Raw genomic sequence first — 19,501 nt, 5'->3', positions numbered from 1 at the left:
AAGTAGTAAATATATGGATAATTTGTATATCTAAAAAAGTTAACTTTTAAATTGTGTATGAAGATTTGTAAATAATTTAAATTGTTATATATTGAATTATTAATATTTTAATTACTTACTGATACTTAACTAGCAATTGTGATTTGTTAATCACCTATCAACTAATTAAAGTGGTTAGTACAAATGATATTCTGGGTTTTTACATGAGCAAGAATTTGTATCCTCGTATTTATATATAATTTATTGAACTTAATCATTATTATTTTTAGGTCAAAAAACTTAATGTGAAATTTTTAGATCATTTTCTATAATTTTAAGGTATTTTTCTATAATTTTTTAAGCTTACTAGTAATCAAAGTTAACTTTTTTACTGACAAGAGGAAAAATTTACCACATGTAAATTTAAGATACGATATGTTCCTAAGCAAATAGTTTATGGGCAAAAATGCCCTTTTAACCCTGTGTAAAAATATAGTGAGTCATCTTATTATTTATACAAATGCAGTCTCAAGTTAAATAGCAAAGTTATTATTTAATTTATTTTAGTTAATCTGTTTTATATAATTTAAAAATTATATACGTCTTATATATGATGTACAAGTTAGACACTAAATTAAAAAATTACACTTCATTCTCAAAACATTTAAATCTAACTAAAAAAATAAGTATGGCTTTTTTAGATTTTATGTAATTTCTTTTATTCTTTAATGTTTAATAAATATTTTGTTGACCTTCGCATAACTTAAAAAAATTATTTAAGATTATACATACAGTGATGGTTCACACGGGTTCCTCACAATTATTTTACTTTTTAATATTTCTTTGTATATGTTTACAATATTGCAGTTCAACATGCATGTAGATAAATATTGCTTATGAATAAAAAAAACATAGCTGCAAGTTATTTTTAGAATGCATCTTGCAATATAACAACAAAACAAAACGCATATTATTATTCAAAAAACAAAAAGTACAAATAATTTTTTTATAAGAAAAAAAGAATGAACATTACTATATGTCTGCTTATGCATAAAATATTTTATGAAATAAAAAAAATGAAGAGCACTTATATCTTTTGCTGAAAGAGTACCTTGTAATTTATTAGAAGAAACATCCAAGCCATCAAGCATAGTCAAGTTTCTGATACATATTGCAAATGAGTTTTGAAGCATAAAGAATTATCCAGATTCTCTAATTTTATTTTGATGGTGCTAAATTATTTTTATTTGTATTTGAATTAGACAAGTTTCCAATACCTGGCAATGTTACAAACGAATTCTTACATAATATATCATATATGGTTAATTATTATGAATTACTAAGAAAAAACAAAATCAATAGCCAAATTTCGAAGTCTCTTTATCTTTCCTATACCTCAAATATAAACAAATCTTGGAACTGTGTATTGTGGAATATGCTTGCCTCTGTTCATTGGCCCATAAAATAGAGATGTTAATTATGGTTTATAGGGACTAAAGTTTTCTATTTTCCAATTCATTAATCCTTGTTTACAGTTCAAGGGAAACAAGTAATATGGAGATTTTATATTTTAATATTGATGTAGATATATATATTAACATTGTCACACAAGTGATTATGTTCCGACAAACAAAAGAAGAACGAAAAGGAATAAAATGATCGATAGTACCAAGCTATATATCAAGTTTCCAATGCATCTTTATGTTGCCAACAAATTAATTAAAACCGAGAAAGTCAGTCATATTAAAAGTGAAAATTAATAAAGCATAATATACTCAACAAATTGTATTAGATCAAAATCTTTCACGATACAAAGAAACAGATTTTGTAATTTTAACGTTTCATGAAACGTGTTAAAATGATGCAATATAACTTTATGAGATGATTGAGAATATTAAAAAAAAAATATTAAAACAACACCACAGACATTTTTGAATGTATCCCCTGCAAAGATAGTGTTATAAGTGAAGGAGTTAGCTAGCAAATGAAAATCTTTTACATGTGCCTCAATTAAATTTGCAAAAACTAAAAAACCCTTTCAAAAAATTCAACAGAAAAAAAAATTGAAATATTATATTACAAAATAGCAAAACATGCAGCTCAATATAAATCACAGGCCAAATACATCATATTGGCTTTCTTACGATACATAATATATAAGGATAAATTTTATGAGAAAAAAATGATATGTCATATAAATTTCACTCATATTGAACTTTAAAACTATACTCAATGTTGTTGAACAACTTTTTGTGGAAAATATGACATCCAAAAGGCTATCTATAAATAGTAGTTGAAAATATCATTTTATATAAAAATGTAAGTTCCAGAACACACAAATTTATAAACAAAAGGAAAAATAGGAAGAGAAAAATCAATTTCGTTCTTAGTAATACCCCGAGAAAACAACTTACGAGAGAAAAATTATAGTAGCTTGAACATCATAATTTGATGAAAAATTACCTTGTAAATTATTTTGATCAATATACCTTTTGTGGCATAGCCAACTTCCCAACTATTAACGCTTAAAGATATAAAATTTAAATTTGTCACATAGCAATTCTATTAAGAATATTTTCTATGTATTTGATAAAGATGTAAGAAAAGTTGTTTAATGCTCCAAGTGTCCATGTATGATAAATAATTTTTAACAAATCTAGCTTTTAAAATTTAGAAAAAATGTTTTGGGATATATATATTTGTATGTCCAAGATATACCTTTTTCTGTGATCAAGTGGCGGGGACATATATATTATATGATATGGCTCCTAAATGAACTGTCCCAAAAAATAGCACAAATATGATAAAATGTTACACATTATGATTAGTTAAAAGTGTACCTTCAATGTTATTTTGACCAAGGTCTAGCTCTTGAAGTTTTGTCAAGTTTCCAATATTCCTTGGTATTTGGCCAGACAACTTGTTAGCACCTAGATATATTATTTTCAAGTTTGTTAGATCACCAATTGTTTGAGGAATATTTCCTGCAATATGATATTAAAAAAAGCACATTATTATGAATTCTCATGTATAAAATCATGATAAAAGCAAAATAAGTAATAAACATAATTTTATGAATGCATTTTGTTTAAAGTTATTGTGATTATGATGTAATAACTCTTGAATTTGTATTTAAAAGAAACCGGAGTCTGGAAAAATAATAAAGCTCTTAAACCAAACAATTTTTTATAATATAACCGCTAATTTGCGCTCTATTGTTCATTATCAACGAAATATTATAGGACAAAACAATTCATTAGCATAAATATACAAATTTTTGAAATTGTACTTATTTACTATGGTGCATAAATGATTAGATAAAAAAAAAAGCTGCATTGCTGTGTTGTATGGTGTAAGGCAAGGGAAGGAGAGTGATGCTGGTTAGGAATGGAATTAATGGTGTTTAACAAGGGTATACAAGTTTATTCCGAAAAAAAAAAGGGTGTACAAGTTTAAATTGCTATGATGCACCTTTTAATAGATAAAAAAGTATTTTTGAATCTTCGATAAAGTATTTTTAAAAGAGTTAAAAATTAAATTTAAGCGTGTACTTTTGAAAATTATGTGATGGTTTATGCAATATTAATCAATTAAATATAAATGAATATATTGCACTCTAAAAATGAATCATAAATAATATGAAAACTGTCGAATATATATCAAAACTAGTAAAATACTTTGATCGTAAAGATTAAAGACTTACATAAATAAATAAAAAATTAGACTTACCAATTAACAATAAATATAATATAAAAGAGGTGAAAATATTTTGTGTGTGTGTGTGTGTAATATTAATAAATTATTAAATTCTTTGAATTTATATCATTATTTCACTCCTAGATCATTAAAATGTGAAATCCTTTTATATTCTTTACAAAGTTTTTTTTATTAAAGTACTTTCGTAAAGTTAATATGTTGTTAATATGTTTTATATTTATATATTTCTATTTTTAAGCTTTATATTCTTGTGCACCGTCTATTATGTAATATAACATTTCTCTCAAATCATAAAATTAATTTTAAAAATATTGATGATAAAAATTAAAAAAGAAAATCCAAATGAAGATTATATTGCCTAAAAATAGTTATCTTTTCAAAATGTTTGTTTTATGACATCGGTAAAATTCTTGTGTGAGAAGAGTTGTTAGTTCCATTGATTGAGTAAACTTATAGGGTTATATAAATTCTAAAATTAGTCGAAACGATAACAGTTGTTGAGGGGTGGATAGAAAATACTACTAAATAGCTTAACTCAAGTAAACAAAAAATCTTGAAAACTGGTAACAAATATTTAAATAAAAGCTTGAATAGATGCCTGACTTCCACAAGGACCTGACTGACGGCCACGATGGAGATTGGATGTCCAACTTCCATTGAGATCGGACTGACAATGATGACAAGCACCATACACCCGACTTCCACCTCAACCTTACTGGATAGCCAACTTCTATTAGGATCGAACCGAAGGCAACCATATGGCTGACTTCTATCAAGACCGGACCACTGGTTGCTCACCTTCCACCAGTCTTAGTGGAAGTCAGCTGTTTGGTCCCTGTGGTCACATTCGGTTCAATCCCAATGGAAGTCAGGTGTTCGGTCCCCATCATCACCATCGGTCCAGTCTCATTAGAAGTCAACTATCTGCTCCCTATTGTCACAATCAATCTAATCTTGAAGGGAGTTAGCTGTCCGGTCCCTATCATTGCTGTCGATCTGGTCCCAAATGATGTCGGCCGTTCAGTCCTTGTTGTCAGTGCGATCCCCATGGAAGTCAACCGTCTGGTCCCCATCATTGTTGTAGGTGTCGTCCTGGTGGAAGTCAGCCGTCCAGTCGCCGTCGGTAATAGAAGTGGGCTGTTCAGTCCCCATTATCGAGTCCAATCACAATAGAAGTCATCTGGCCGATCCTTGTTGTTGTTGTCTATCCGATCCGGGTGGATGTCGACCATTTGGTCCCCATCATTGCCGTTGATTCAATCTAGTTAGAAGTTAGGCATCCAGTCCCTATCATCACCATCGGTCTAGTCTAGGTGAAAGTCAGGCGTCCGCCCCTTGCTTTCGCCATTGGTCTGATCCCATTGGAAGCCTGGCTTTGGATCCCCATCATGGCCGTCGGTGTGGTCCTGATGGAAGTCAATCGTCCTAGTCAATGGTGGCAGCTTGTTTTTATCAACTTTAGCAGTTCAGTCAAATTACTGCTGACAAGTTGATCAAGCCTTCATGCATTTAGGTCAAATTACAAAAGAGATTGAGTTAGGATTTGAAATAATAGAGGTTTAGAAAGGATTTTAAATTACAAAAAAAATTAAGGGAGAACTTGGATTTGGATTTAGGTTAAATCCAAATTCATACATTTTTAATTATCCAAACAATGGATTTGGCTCAAATTCAAATCCATGTGTATACAAACATAGTATAAGATTATTCTAAGTACGCCAAATATTGTTTTTAAACTTGCATAATATATATATATATATATTGATTTAATTTGTTTATAAACGTTCAATATTTATTGTTTTCCCCCAAATCATCAATATCTAATTGTTCAAAATTTTACATAATTTATTATAGAAAAAAAAACCTAGGTATTGAATTCATGTATCTAATGTATTTTTCAATCAAATAAGTAGAATTGGATTTTAAATAAAAAATAGAAAATGTTAATGAAAAGAAAGAGTTATAGAGCTTATTAAAAAAAAGTTATATATTAAACGATGTGTTAAAAAACCAAATATTTTTTCTGAAATTATCATATGATTTTATTAAAATACAGTGTATGTATAAGTTTAAATATTATATTTTTTATTATGATTTGATTTTTTAGGTTATGAAAAACTATAACTAATAATATATATTGATTTCACAAATATACTTGGCCCCCCTTAAATTCAGAAGTTGGTTCATGCAATGAGTATATGAATTGATATGAGTTTAATTAACATATGAATTGTACTCAAACATCGACAAAGACATATTACCGTCCCGCTTCCTCCACGCCAAGCACATATGAGTTTACTTGACTTGGAAATATACCACTCTTTGATTATAAAAATCAAATTTATTTGACGAATTATGACAAGTGGGAAAGCTATTATCTTCAAAGCTACAAGACACTCAAACGTCGACATGTTATATGGATCATTCTAATTTCAACAAACACGTATTATTGTCCCACTTCTTCTATAGAAAGGACATGTGAGTGTACTTGACTTAGAAATACAATACTCTTTGAATATAAAATCAAATGTATTCGAAGAATTGTTAGAGAATGACATTTGGCATAGTCAGATTCTGACAAAAAAATCTACATCATAGTGTAATGTTCTTCCACAATATAATTGGTCCCCACACCTCCTTCCCATTAATTTTGTTAATCTACATCAGTTATTTTTATTCCATTAACCTATCAATATTTTACCATTTTCTTTACACGGGCAAAACATTAACTTTTCATTCCACATTAAATGTAATTGGCTCCCACACCTCCTTCCCGTTAATTTCCACTTTGGTTTAGTCCCCCATCGAACATGACCCATTCCTTAATTTCATGCTTCCAATAATATTATGTCTTATATGAATTATATTAAAAACAACACACACATGCACACACAAACACATTATAAACTATATAATTCTTCTTCACATTTTAAAAATATTTAATTTATTAATTCATTAAAATATTTTTTGTTAATTAACATTAACTTTTTATTAATAAAAAAGAAGGATACAAAATATTTATATATACTTATAAGTCTTTTTCGTCTTTTTTATTTTAAGTAAATTATTTGAAAAAAATATTAATTATTATAAAAATTGATCATTTGAATTAATATAGAACTTTTTTCTTATTTAATTTGCATATAAAATTAATTAAGATTCTATGCATACCCAAATACTGTTATTAAATTTTCATCATACATACATACATATTGATTTAATTTGTTTATAAAATTTCAATATCTAGTGGTTCATAATTTTACATAATTTATTATAGAAGAAACCTAGATATGAAATTTATGTATTTAATGTATTTTTCAATCAAATAAGTAGAATTGGATTTTAAATTAAAAATAGAAAATATTAGTGAAAATAGAGAGTCAAAGATAAGTGATGGATTAAAAAAAATCATATATTATGATTTGATTTTGAAGTTATAAAAAACTTTAGTTAATAGTATATATTGATTTCAAAAATATACTTGGCCCCTTTAAGTTCAAAAGTCGGTTCTGCCCCTACTTTATGCAACGAGCACATGAATTGATATGAATTACACTAATAAAAAGATAACCACGAATGAGTTTACTTGACATATGAGTTATAATCAAACATTGACAAAGACATATTGTTGTCCCACTTCCTCCACACTAAAGACTCATGAGTTTGTTTACTTGAATTGAAAATACACCATTGATTGATTATAAAATCAAATTTATTATAAGAATTATCGATGGAGAATAATGTGTGCCATAGTCAAATCCTAACAAAAAGAATCTACATCATTGTGTATTGTTTTTTCACAATATAGATATATGAGTTGTCTTGACTCTTGACTAGTAAAAATATCTACATCATTATGTTAAAATTACCATCATATTATGTTAAAAATATTAATAAAAACGCGTGAGCACTTTGTACCAATGAGTGACTTGCAATAATATATCTTGCAAATTCCTTTTTTTTTTTAATTCCATTGCCCAGTATCATAGAAAACCTAGGGGTATTATCACCTCCTACTCAAACTAATTTGCAAAAATCAAGGTTGATTTAAACCCTCTTATAATACAATGAAAAGATAAACAACAAAAAATAATATAATAACAAAAGCTGATTCAAATTAAGTGATAATTTTTGTTTAATTGCTAAGTTTTGTATCTCAAAAGATGATTCTTTCACGGCTCCCTATCCATGGTCAGTATAGTTTAATTGTTAAATTTGCATCTCATAACAAGATCAATCGACAATGAAATTTGAATTTACAACCTTGGAAATTATGAATCAAATCCTTACCATCTGGATTAATATTTTCTTGACATTGAGAAGTTTTTCATTGACTTGCATTGTTGTTGATAATTTAAACATTTATTTTGCACAAGTATAAGATAGGATATTAAAAATGAATTCATTATGGAATAACGCATGTACTACATTCAAATTCCTGAAAAAAATGCATAATATCATTAAAAAAATCCATAATTTTGCCACTTCAAAAATTATGGTTATACATAAATTAGCTGAAAACGCATGTACTACATTCAAATTCCAAAAGAAAATCCATAATATTGCCACTTAAAAAATTATGGTTATATATAAATTAGCTTCCTCTTCGATTAATACATTAATGAAATTCTTGAATGACATACGGTCATCAAATTCACATAATTTCAGCATTTCAACACATTAATTGACTTCAGAGTATTGAAATTACTATAGAATCACAATTGGAGCAAACAAATCTATCAATAAGCAATCATATTTATTTATTTACTTATCTATTTATTTATGTGAAATAATGACATTCTTTTCCCCCCTCAGGGGTGCAATACATGATATGGACCATTGTCGATATTCTCCTTTCTTAGTGTCAATTTGAACACATGACAAGTGGGAGAGATGTTATCTTGAAAGCAACAAGACACTCAAACGTCGACATTATATAAGCCATAATCATTCTAAAGAGTGTTAAATCTTTGGCATTGCCTTTTCTTTTTTTGGTAGAATGAAATAGATAAATTTGAAGACGCATGGTTGCTTAATAACGTCCTGCTGAATCTGTAGCCAGCTGTTTTAACAAGGAAAATAATAATAATAATAATAATAATAATAATAATAATAATAATAATAATAATAATCAGCTCCTGCTGAATCCGTAGCTAGCTGTCAATTCTTTCCCATCACAATCTGAGACCCTGTTTGATATGATTGAATAGTTGTGGATGAAATTGAAATCAGAATTGAAATAAAATTATACTTTAAAAATAAGTTTGCTATGTTAGAAAAAGTAGATAGAATCCTTATAATATTTTTGTTTGGTATGTGTGATATGGAAATAGAATTATACTTAAATGACAAAGATACCCTTAAAAAGTCATTAAATTAAAATTAAAATTAAAATTTATTAAGGACTCGAATGTGTATACTGAGGGGTATTTGGTTCAACTAGTCGAGAAAACTGAATCAACTTATCCAGTAGTATTGAGTTTGAATTCCAAAACAAGTAGTTAGATTAAATAAATATGTCAAAAGCAACCCCAAGGAACATGTGAGGCTGCCATTAGTAATAATAGTCCTACATAGTAAGGGTTCAAACTAGTCTGAGGGGGAGGTGGTAATACCCCAAGTTTTCTAGGGTACCGAGTGATGGAATTAAAAGAAAAAAAAAACTCAAAAGTGTTTTGTGTATGCATTATATTCTGGACGAAAAATATTATATAGATATATAGATGGGTTGGGAATGTATATAGAAATCATGATGTTAACTGGGCTTTATATTTTCAAACTGGGTTCATCCTATCCCTTTTTGGTAGAAGAAAAAGAAGACAATGAATGCCACAAAAGACAGGATGGAAAAATAAAAAGGGGGAAATTAATCCATTATCATAATGCACCCTCTCTCTCACGCACAAGGTGGCTTCATAACTCCTCTCTGCTGTCCAAGATGAAATCGGAGTGATGTCAGAATTATATGACTTTTGGGCAAACTTGTCTTTTCAAATTCATTGTGAGGGTAAAAATGTCTTAAAAGAAGTAATTCTATAGAATTTTTCCAGATTCCATGCATATATATATATATATATATGCCCTAGAATTAAGATTCTTGCTTCTTGGGAATTCTATTTCAGCTGTACCAAACACCACCTGAGTTTTTCATAAAGCAAACAATTTTTTTTAGTGAAAATTTTCAAACTAAGCTAAAAAAGAATGCAGTAAGGAGAGATAATATGTCACAAAAATCATCAACATTTTGTGACTGCTCTGGGTATGGATTTGGCCCAACTATTATTCCAAGTCTAGCTCTTCTACTAAAATACTACACAGTAAAAAAATTTTTAAAAATGCTGCAACGTGAAAAGTATTTCTCAAAATGCTATAACAAAAATCGTTCATGAGAAGAATGAGTTTGAGGTTCTGAAGAAATCATTCTTGCCTAAAATAATTTTAGAATTAAAAATTATTTTTCTATTCCATTAAAAGTGAAATCTTTACTGTCTGAACGATTTCAGCTTATTATTGCTTATTTAACATTTTATTCCTAGTCCTTGCATTCTTTTAACCCATGTGTCAAAATCTTCAGAACCCCGCTTAGCTTTTGCTGTTCACACAAGAGTAAAAAATTCATGGGCAGTGGTTATATAAATGGCTAAAAACATAAACAGGCATCAAATTCAAATATTAACATTATAGATTCTTTAAATTTTTTATGTTTTGAAATTGTTATTATTAACTAAATTAAAACAACCAAAAAGGAGTGAATATACATGGAGCTTTTTATTTTTTTTTCCAATTGGCTAAATTACGTAAAATCCTCCTAAACTATAAAACAGTTGCAAATGACCCCCCTCACATTTAAACGTTTAAAATTAACCACGCTAAACTTTAATTCTATTTTTCAAAGTCCCTACTGTTAATTAATTATGTTATGTTATTAATAGAGTTTTCCATGTTAAATTAATGCAATACATATGGTATATGATATGAAAAAAATATTTTTTATTATTTTTAACATAGTTTAAGGAGGGGTAAAATTGTAATGCTTACTTTTAACACACATGATGATGCTTTTTTTTTTTTTTTGGTTGAGTTAAGGAGCATTGTTTTCATTGTGCACTATTAGCATAATTTAGGACAGAGACTATAATTTTATTATTCTTTATCAATCAAAATAGCCTTTTATATTAAACAAGTGGAAAGAATAACATCTAACAACTGTCATTGATAAGAATCATAAAAGTAAACATTTATCCTTTAATATAAGAAAACTATGCATCATGGATAACAACAAAATAGATAAAACTAATACAAAAATAAATATTTAAAATTTTACAGTGATAATACATTTTTTTTTGCTATCAATGTCTCAACTATCCAAAAAGAAAAATAAAATTGAAGCTAGGATAGTGAGATGGAAGGGCAATGAGGGGTTTTGAAAGATAAATGACATTTTAATCCTTATAAAAATAATATATTTTTATATATTAATTATTATTCTAAGATATCATGTAAGTTTCTATGTGCCTTTTTTATGTGGCATTTTCTATTATGATATGGAAAACTTTGTTAATAATATAACAGAGTAATTAATGGTCCGCTTTGAAAAACAAATTAAAAGTTGGGGTTTAATTTTATAAGTTTCAAGGTGAGGGGGTTATATGCAACTAATTAAATAGATAAAAATATATTGTCTAAGCCTCGAATTTATGTTGCCTTTAGGATATCAATTTAAATAATTAATAAAAATTAATTATAAAATATCATTGAGATTCAGGGGAATATAGTTAAGTAGAGCCTTTTTTTTTATCTAAATTTAATTACAATGCTATGACTGTTCATATATTTGTTTAAAACTTGCACCTCTTTTTTATTTTTATTTTTATTTTTTTGGAGTCCAAGGAGTCAGTCTTGCTAACAGCAGAGATTATCAAGACCTCTTCCAACTAAGTTGTTGCATGTATAAGAGCTGAGATTCGAATTCCTAACCACTTATTTTAATAATGAGAGCTCCGATCGCTCACGACAACTTTAATTAATAATTTTAAAAGTTGCATCTCGATTATGAAATGTTAAATTTGGTGATGGGTTTGTGCTTCTACTATCCAATATGTACAATGTCGTTTTTCGATTTGCGATCATTCTAAATTACTAACATAAAATTTATATAAACCCCTCCAATTCATAAACTATTAAAAGTATAACTTTTTTTCCCACATTAAAAGTACAACTTGCATTACACTGTGTCTCATTCACGGGCCAACATTTAATTAAAATTATTTTATTTAATTTTTAATTAATTAATCAAAATTACAATTTATAAAAATTTTAAAACTAATATTAAAATAAAAAATAGTTTCCTTTCTAATTGAAAATCCTGTATACTTAATTATTCAAATAAGTATTATTTTCAAACTATTTTACAAAAATATTCTGCATACACTTTAAAATATTAAATTTTTTTATTATATAAGAGTTAATACTAAAAAAATATGAGAAAAATGAAAATTTAAAAGATAAATGAGTTTTATGGATAAGGGCCTTTTTATAAATTTTAATTTTAGTTTTAATTTAATGACTTTTTAAGGGTATCTTTGTCACTTAAGCATAATTCTATTTCCATATCACACATACTAAACAACAATAGGATTCTATCTACTTTTTCTAACATACTAAACATATTCTTAAAGTCTAATTTTATTTTGATTATGATTTCAATTCTATCCAAAACTATTCAATCATACCACATGGGGTCTATGTGAAAACTGAAAACCAATACCAGAATTCAATGTTTTTAGGGGAACTATAGTTTGGTCTATGGTATCTAATTTCACTTAAATTTTAAAATTAGAAAATTTTAATTAAAATATCCAGAAATTTCAATAAAATTAAAATCACTAAAATACTCATCTTTTTTAATAAGATACCCTTCCTTTATTAAGTTTAGATTTTAGTAAATATACCGAAATTCTCTTCATTTATATTCATAATCTTGAATTGTCAATGGAATTTTAAAAGCAGCAAATTATATATAAAAATAAAATCCAATTTTTTGTTTTGTGAAGACAAGGTTTGGGATTTATAATTAATAGCATTCTGACTGCAACCTATTAATATCTAAGTTCCTAATTTCTTGCTGCAAAAGACAAAAGAAGCAAAGAATAAGAAGAAGAAGAAGAAGAAAGAAATGAATGTCGCAAATTATAATTTGCGTATACAAAATCAAGCTTCCAGTCAGTGCTTGTGTATAGGAAATCATAGAAAGGTGTTAATGTGAGACAATATAAACCGAGATTTTTGATAACATATAGTCTATAGAAGATCACATAAGTTTAAAAGACATTTAAAAAAGTATCTTGCATTATGGCACAAAGAACCCAAATGAAAAGGACAAAAACTAAAAAAAAAAATGCAAAATAGATGATCCAAGCGAAGTAGAGAAAACCAAATCCAGTAGCACGCTATGATGTGTCGAAAGCTTAGTGATGAAGTTTCCAATAATATTGCAACAATATATAAATTATGTATAATTTGTAGATTCATTTATTACCCCTACTCAACATAATTAATATTTATATATATATATATATCCCCTTCCCCTTTCCAACAAAATCAATGTTGAATAAAAGATCGTAAAGCTTATCCTAAGACACGTACACTACCACCTACAAAATTATTTGAAATGATTTCGAGAAAATATGAATTTAAAAGAAATAATGAAAGACATCCCTTTTAAGGAGTTGAATGACAAAGACATCAATTCAAGTGAGGATAAGTCAGAAATAGTTGGAGGTATGTTTCCTGAAAGATTGTTCCTTGCTATACGTAAAATCTTTAAATATTGAAGCCTTTCAATCTCAAGTGGAATAGATCCAGGGATGAAATTATTATTCCAATCCAAGGTCTCTAACTTTGACAAATTCGGCACACTTGGAGGAATAACACCTTCAAAACTATTATTATGAAAAATCAAGTGCTGAAGAGAAAATAAACCTCCAATCTAATCTGGAATTTTCCCATCAAATTCATTATAGCTCAAGTTGAGGATTTTTGACTTGTCTAACTGCAGCAACTCCTTTTGTAGCTCACCATGAAAGTGGTTACTATGAAGGTCAAGTTCAACAAGGGAGGACAAATTCTCCACTTGTGAGGGTAAGGTGCCCATGAGACTCATGGCAGCAAGATTCAATATACTTACTCTCTCACTGTTAGCATCACAAGTAATCCCAACCCAATTGCAAATGGAGGAAGAGTTGGACCAATTAACCAAGCGATTGAATGGATCTCTCCCAGAAAATTTGAAAAGCAAGAAGTGCTAATTCATCGTTTTTGGTGAAATTGATGTGACTACATAAAGTTGGGGAGACCATAAGATAGCAAAGCGGTGAGAACATGGAGAAGGAAAACCAAAACCAAAGGTTGGCCATATTGGATTGCTTTAAGGCTTAAAAGATTGAAAATGGACGATGAACAAGGTCATGCTATGTATATTTGTGCTTGTTTTGAGATAGATAATCGTGCACCACTCATCAATGATAATAAAAGCCGAATAAATTGTGAACCAAATAAAAAGTGGACTATTCTAGTTCTTGCTAAGATACTTAAATGTCATCTTTCATGAAATAAGGAAGTCCAGAAAAAAAGAGCCACGAGATTTCTTGCCACCTAACTTGTTCTCTTAAAAAACGTTTTTTTCTCAAATATCTTTATTTTTTAAAAACATGTAATGTTTTTAAAATCATTGGTTATTTAAATACAAACGGAGAAGCAGCTTGATAAATACATTTTATTCACTTAAATGGTTGTGACTTTGAGATTGTAATTGATATGTTTTATAGATATTCAATTGATTTTATCTCTTATCTTTTCATGTTTGATTGCATGATCAAATGGGGAATTTTATATTACAAAATTCTCCTAATGATCTCACATTGAAATTAGGAAAAATGAAAAAAAAAAACTTTGAAAATTTCAAAATAAAAATGGAGTCCTTTAAAATGTCATAATTCTTCACAAGTCTCTACAGACTTTTCTGATATTAATAATTTTTGGTGAATTCACTAGAATAATCCCAATTTAAAATAACAAGAAGTAGCACATCTGGTTCCAAAAAAGTAAATATCAGTGCTTACTTTAGTTTAAGAAATCACTACTTTTGTTATGGAAATGACTAGATTGGAACAAACAATTACAACTTCTCATATACAAATTTTTTATTTGCTAAGTCCAAATTAAATTTTGTAAATATCTATTACCACTTTAATTTAAACAATGAATATTATTCCTCTGGCAAAACTGGGGCTATTTTAAATTATAGAATTATCATTTGGTGTGAACAAAAAAGTCAATAATTTTTGGGTAAAATAAATGAACATATAAGTCTGTAATAACTTTTGAATTAGTTTTGGTTAATTTACATGTGAAATAGCATCTATTTTACTCCTTTGATAAAACGCAACAATATATGTCAGTTCTTTAATGGAAATTATATGGACAGTTCAAATTCTACCAAAGACTATTATCATGCCATTGTTTTAACGCCATGGTATTTTACCCTCTTCAGTCTATGTTTTGTAGGCTTAACATGTGGTAATTGGAATGGGAAAATTAATTGTTATTTTGATGTTGTTTCATAAAATAACACTTAATTTTACTCAATTCATAAATCAAAGGTTAAGTATTCGAATTGGGAAAAAATCATGCACCAACTATTCAAAATCGAACAAAGAATATAATCTACATTATTGTGTCATATTTTTCCAGTGATGTGGTGGGTATTGGAGTTGACTTAACTTGATCGAAAAAAACATATAGACAAATTAAAAAGTTGTCCCAATCCATATGACTTTTTTTTTTCCCTTGAGAAGAAGAGACAAGATATTATCTGCATTCATTGGACCTCAATATTCTGAATACTATTCATATTTCATCAACTCTTCATTATTGGATTTGTGCCATACGCATATGGAATAACTGACCTAAAAAAATTCACCCCATCAATGAGTCGTGAAAATAGTTAACAAAATCTCATTGATAGAACATAATAATTTAGCTATTACCGAAATAACTTTAATATGCATATCATACTTATCTTCAAGCTATATATAAAATTATATTCAATAAAAGAAATCTATAATTCAATTTTAAATCAATTGTAGTTTATTTGCAAGAGAAATAAATGGGAGAATGATATTAAATGACCAAAACATTGAATTAAAGTTAAATCTAAAGACAAATAGATTTGCAAACCCAAAATAAAGACAAAAGATTCTTTAGTGCATTAGTCTATAAAAGAATTTCATTAATCTGCAATCATTAAAAAAAAGAATTTCAAAGTGAAATTTAATTATTTATAAAACAACGAAATTTGTCAAACTAATCTTCATTTCCAATTATTTGCTGATCATTAATTTGTTAAGGAAAACTATTTCCAAGTAATGATTTTCACAAGTTTTTCTTTTAAAAATTTAAAAAATATTTGAAATTTTTTAAAATATTATAATTTATTTTTCGTCATTGGTTTTGCCTTATTTCATTTTTTTACTCTTTCTATAAATAACTTGGGTAATCTAACTTTTATCAATTTCATGAATGCAGGTAAAAAACTTACATACATGGTGTGTTTTCTTTAAAATAGAGAGAAATAGCTTTCTTCTTTGATAAACTCCGTCATGATCGATGCTGTTCTCGAATTTTAAGGAAAACTATGCTTTATAGCCATGCTTTGTATTGAACTTTACTAAAACATACAAGAAAATATTAAAGGATTAAAAAAAGAAGTTTAGAAAGCGCAGTAAAATATATATATATATATATATATGAAAGAATAAAAAAGTGTATAAAGACTTGTGGAGCAATATCTTCTATATTTTCAAATTATATGAAAATCCTAATAAAACATATAAAAATTTAAAATATATATATAAATTATAAAAAATTCTCAAATATGTCACCTATTATATAGTAGGATTTAAATACTGAAAGTTTCTAAGAATATTATATCGATTACGAAATTTGTATCTAGTGACAGCACTACAACATTTTTGTTATCTAGGAACAATTTAAAAGTGTTGCTATAGGTTTGAAAAATGTTGCCTAAAGTTATAGGCAACAGTTTTCAAGTGTTTCCAACTTGAGTGTTGCCTATTACTTTAGGCAACAGTTTTCTTACCTTTGGCCACAGCATTTGTAAAACTGTTGCCTAAAACTATGAGAATAGGCAACAGTTTTTAGGAGACCTATTGCAACACTTTTCAAATGTTGCTTATCACATAAAATAGGCAACATTTAAGAATTGTTGTGAAATAGTTAAATAGCCAAAATTTAATATTTCCTTCCTTCCTTCCTTTAGATTCGAACTCAGAACCTATTGAAAGGAATAAGTGTCTCGAACCACTCTTCTAACTTACTTTTTGATATTATAATATAAAATATATATATATATATATATATATACTTGTTAAATTAATTTCTTAATTTATCCAAATAAAGAATTGAAAAATTAAGAGAATAAATAAATAAATTATCTAAAAAAGTTATAAAAATAAATTAAAAATAAATTTTTATGTTTAGAAAAATAACAAGCAATAGTTTTAAAATGTTGCTATAAAGAGAAACTATAGGCAACATTTACATTTTTGTTGCCTATTTGAATATGGAACATTTTTAAAATATTGCTATAAAAGATCCTTTATAGGCAACAATTTTTGTGTTGCCTATTCAAAAAAATTATTGCAACACTTGAAAACTATTGCTTATTCTATTTTAGAAAACAGTTTTCAAACGTTGCCAAAACTATGTTGCTTAAAGTATGAGAATAATAGCAACATATGAAAAATGTTGCTAATGCTCATATTAGGCAACACTTTTAAAATTGTTGCAAATAAAACTGTTGCCTAAAGCAAAAATTGTTGTAATGCATTATGTTTTTCAAACTGCTTTTAGACTATGACATTTGTAGAGATTGTGAAAATCATATGATTCCTGAAGAAACCATAAGAAACCATATGGGTATGATTCATTTCAATTATTTTCTGATAATTAAATTGTGAAGGAAAACTGTTTCCAAGTAATGATTTGCACTAGTTTTTCTTTTACAAATTAAAAAATTCTTTGCAATTTTTTGTTTTGAATGTTGCAAATTATGGAATGAAAGTAGAAAATTTTTAGACAAATTTATTAAAGAATATTTAGTCCTTGTTTTATATTTTGAAATTTTTTAATTCTTATATAAATTTACTTTAATATTTTAGACCTTTAAAATCATTCTTTCAAAAAACAATTATTATACTCATAGTATAAAATGGATTTTTTTTTTAAATTTTGAGATTGCTCTTTAGAAAAGCTCCATTAAATTTTTTTTTTTTCTGCTGATGTGACCATCAAGTTCCATGTGGCAACACTTGAACTCCACATGAACCTAAAGGCTATCTCCTAAGTCCTAACAAATGCTCACTGCCACTAAAAGAAAGAAAGAAATAATAGAAATTAAAATGCAGGCGATGGAACGCCAGGGCTCGCTGCAAAAAGCAATGAAGAAGAAAGCAATTATAAGAGATGCCCTATTATAATTGATCTAATCTGCTTCACGCATGTCACTCACAGCTTAATGCATTTACAGACCTAAACGTCTTTCCAGTATATAGTCTCGAAAATGTATCTTTGAAATTACCAAATGAGAGAAAGAAATAATGAGAAAAATAATATCCTTAGACAATTTTAATTTCCATAAATGTAATTGAATTAATTAATCATTATATATAATGTTAATATAGTTTATTTAGCATTCGTATTATATGCTCACATATATATAATCTTTGACAATTTTTATGATTATTAGAGAATGAATATTATGGTACTCATTATCCCTGATAAGATTTGAACAGTCTAAATTTAAGCTTTTTATTTTAATTTTATATTTAATAAAATAAAAATATGTAAAAAATATATAAATCTTTAATAAATCTATTTATCACCAATCTGGCCAGTAAAAGTTTAATTTGAATGACCAAATTTAATATTAAATTTTTAATAAATTTTATAAATTGACCATTCAAATATACTCTAAACAGTACAGGTACAATTTGAAAGGTTAAACTTAATATTAAAATTTATAATTTTAACTAATTGACTATCTAGATATATTTTGAACAGTCTAGATTAATAATATAATTTTTTCATATTTTTTTGACAAAAATATAATATAAAAATATCTAAAAAATAATTTTAAATCAACAGCATAAATCATTTTAAAAGAAATGAAGGCCCATATCACCTTGTAGGAGTGATGAGCAGTGGTTCCCTTGTCTATGGGCTCTCACAGCCATAGAAAGAGACAAGGATTTGGTGTGGAATGGAAATCATGCCTAATGCACGTGGAGCAATCTCAACTGTTGGTTTTAACTCTACGCATGCCCTCCAAGAGACTTACCAACACACGAAAACAAAATATTCTATCAATATAAATAGAAAGATGGAATGAGATTTTTTTTTTTTGGGTCACATCTTTCTTACAGGAGGTACAGTTGGAAAAGAAGTAGGCATATTTAATTTTTCATTTTATATGCATTTAAAAATGTTGATTATAATATTGAAGTTGAAATTTCTCAGCTCAAATAACATCCACTTTTCTATCAACAAGTCGAATCTTGGGATGGTTTGGAATGAGACATTATTGTTGTGTTCTTCAACTTGGTGGGGGTTTTTTGGCCAACACTTGTGGGTGATTACGACCACATGATATTGAAAAAAAAAAAGAATTTGATAAAGACATTAATGAAAGGAAAAATTTTACTCCCTCCGTTTAATATTACAAGTC

The sequence above is a fragment of the Prosopis cineraria genome, unplaced genomic scaffold (genome assembly GCF_029017545.1).
Source record: "Prosopis cineraria cultivar Desert tree isolate PC_DT_omini unplaced genomic scaffold, ASM2901754v1 PC6, whole genome shotgun sequence".
Taxonomy (NCBI): Eukaryota; Viridiplantae; Streptophyta; class Magnoliopsida; order Fabales; family Fabaceae; genus Prosopis; species Prosopis cineraria.
Note: the sequence above shows the minus strand (reverse complement) of the source record.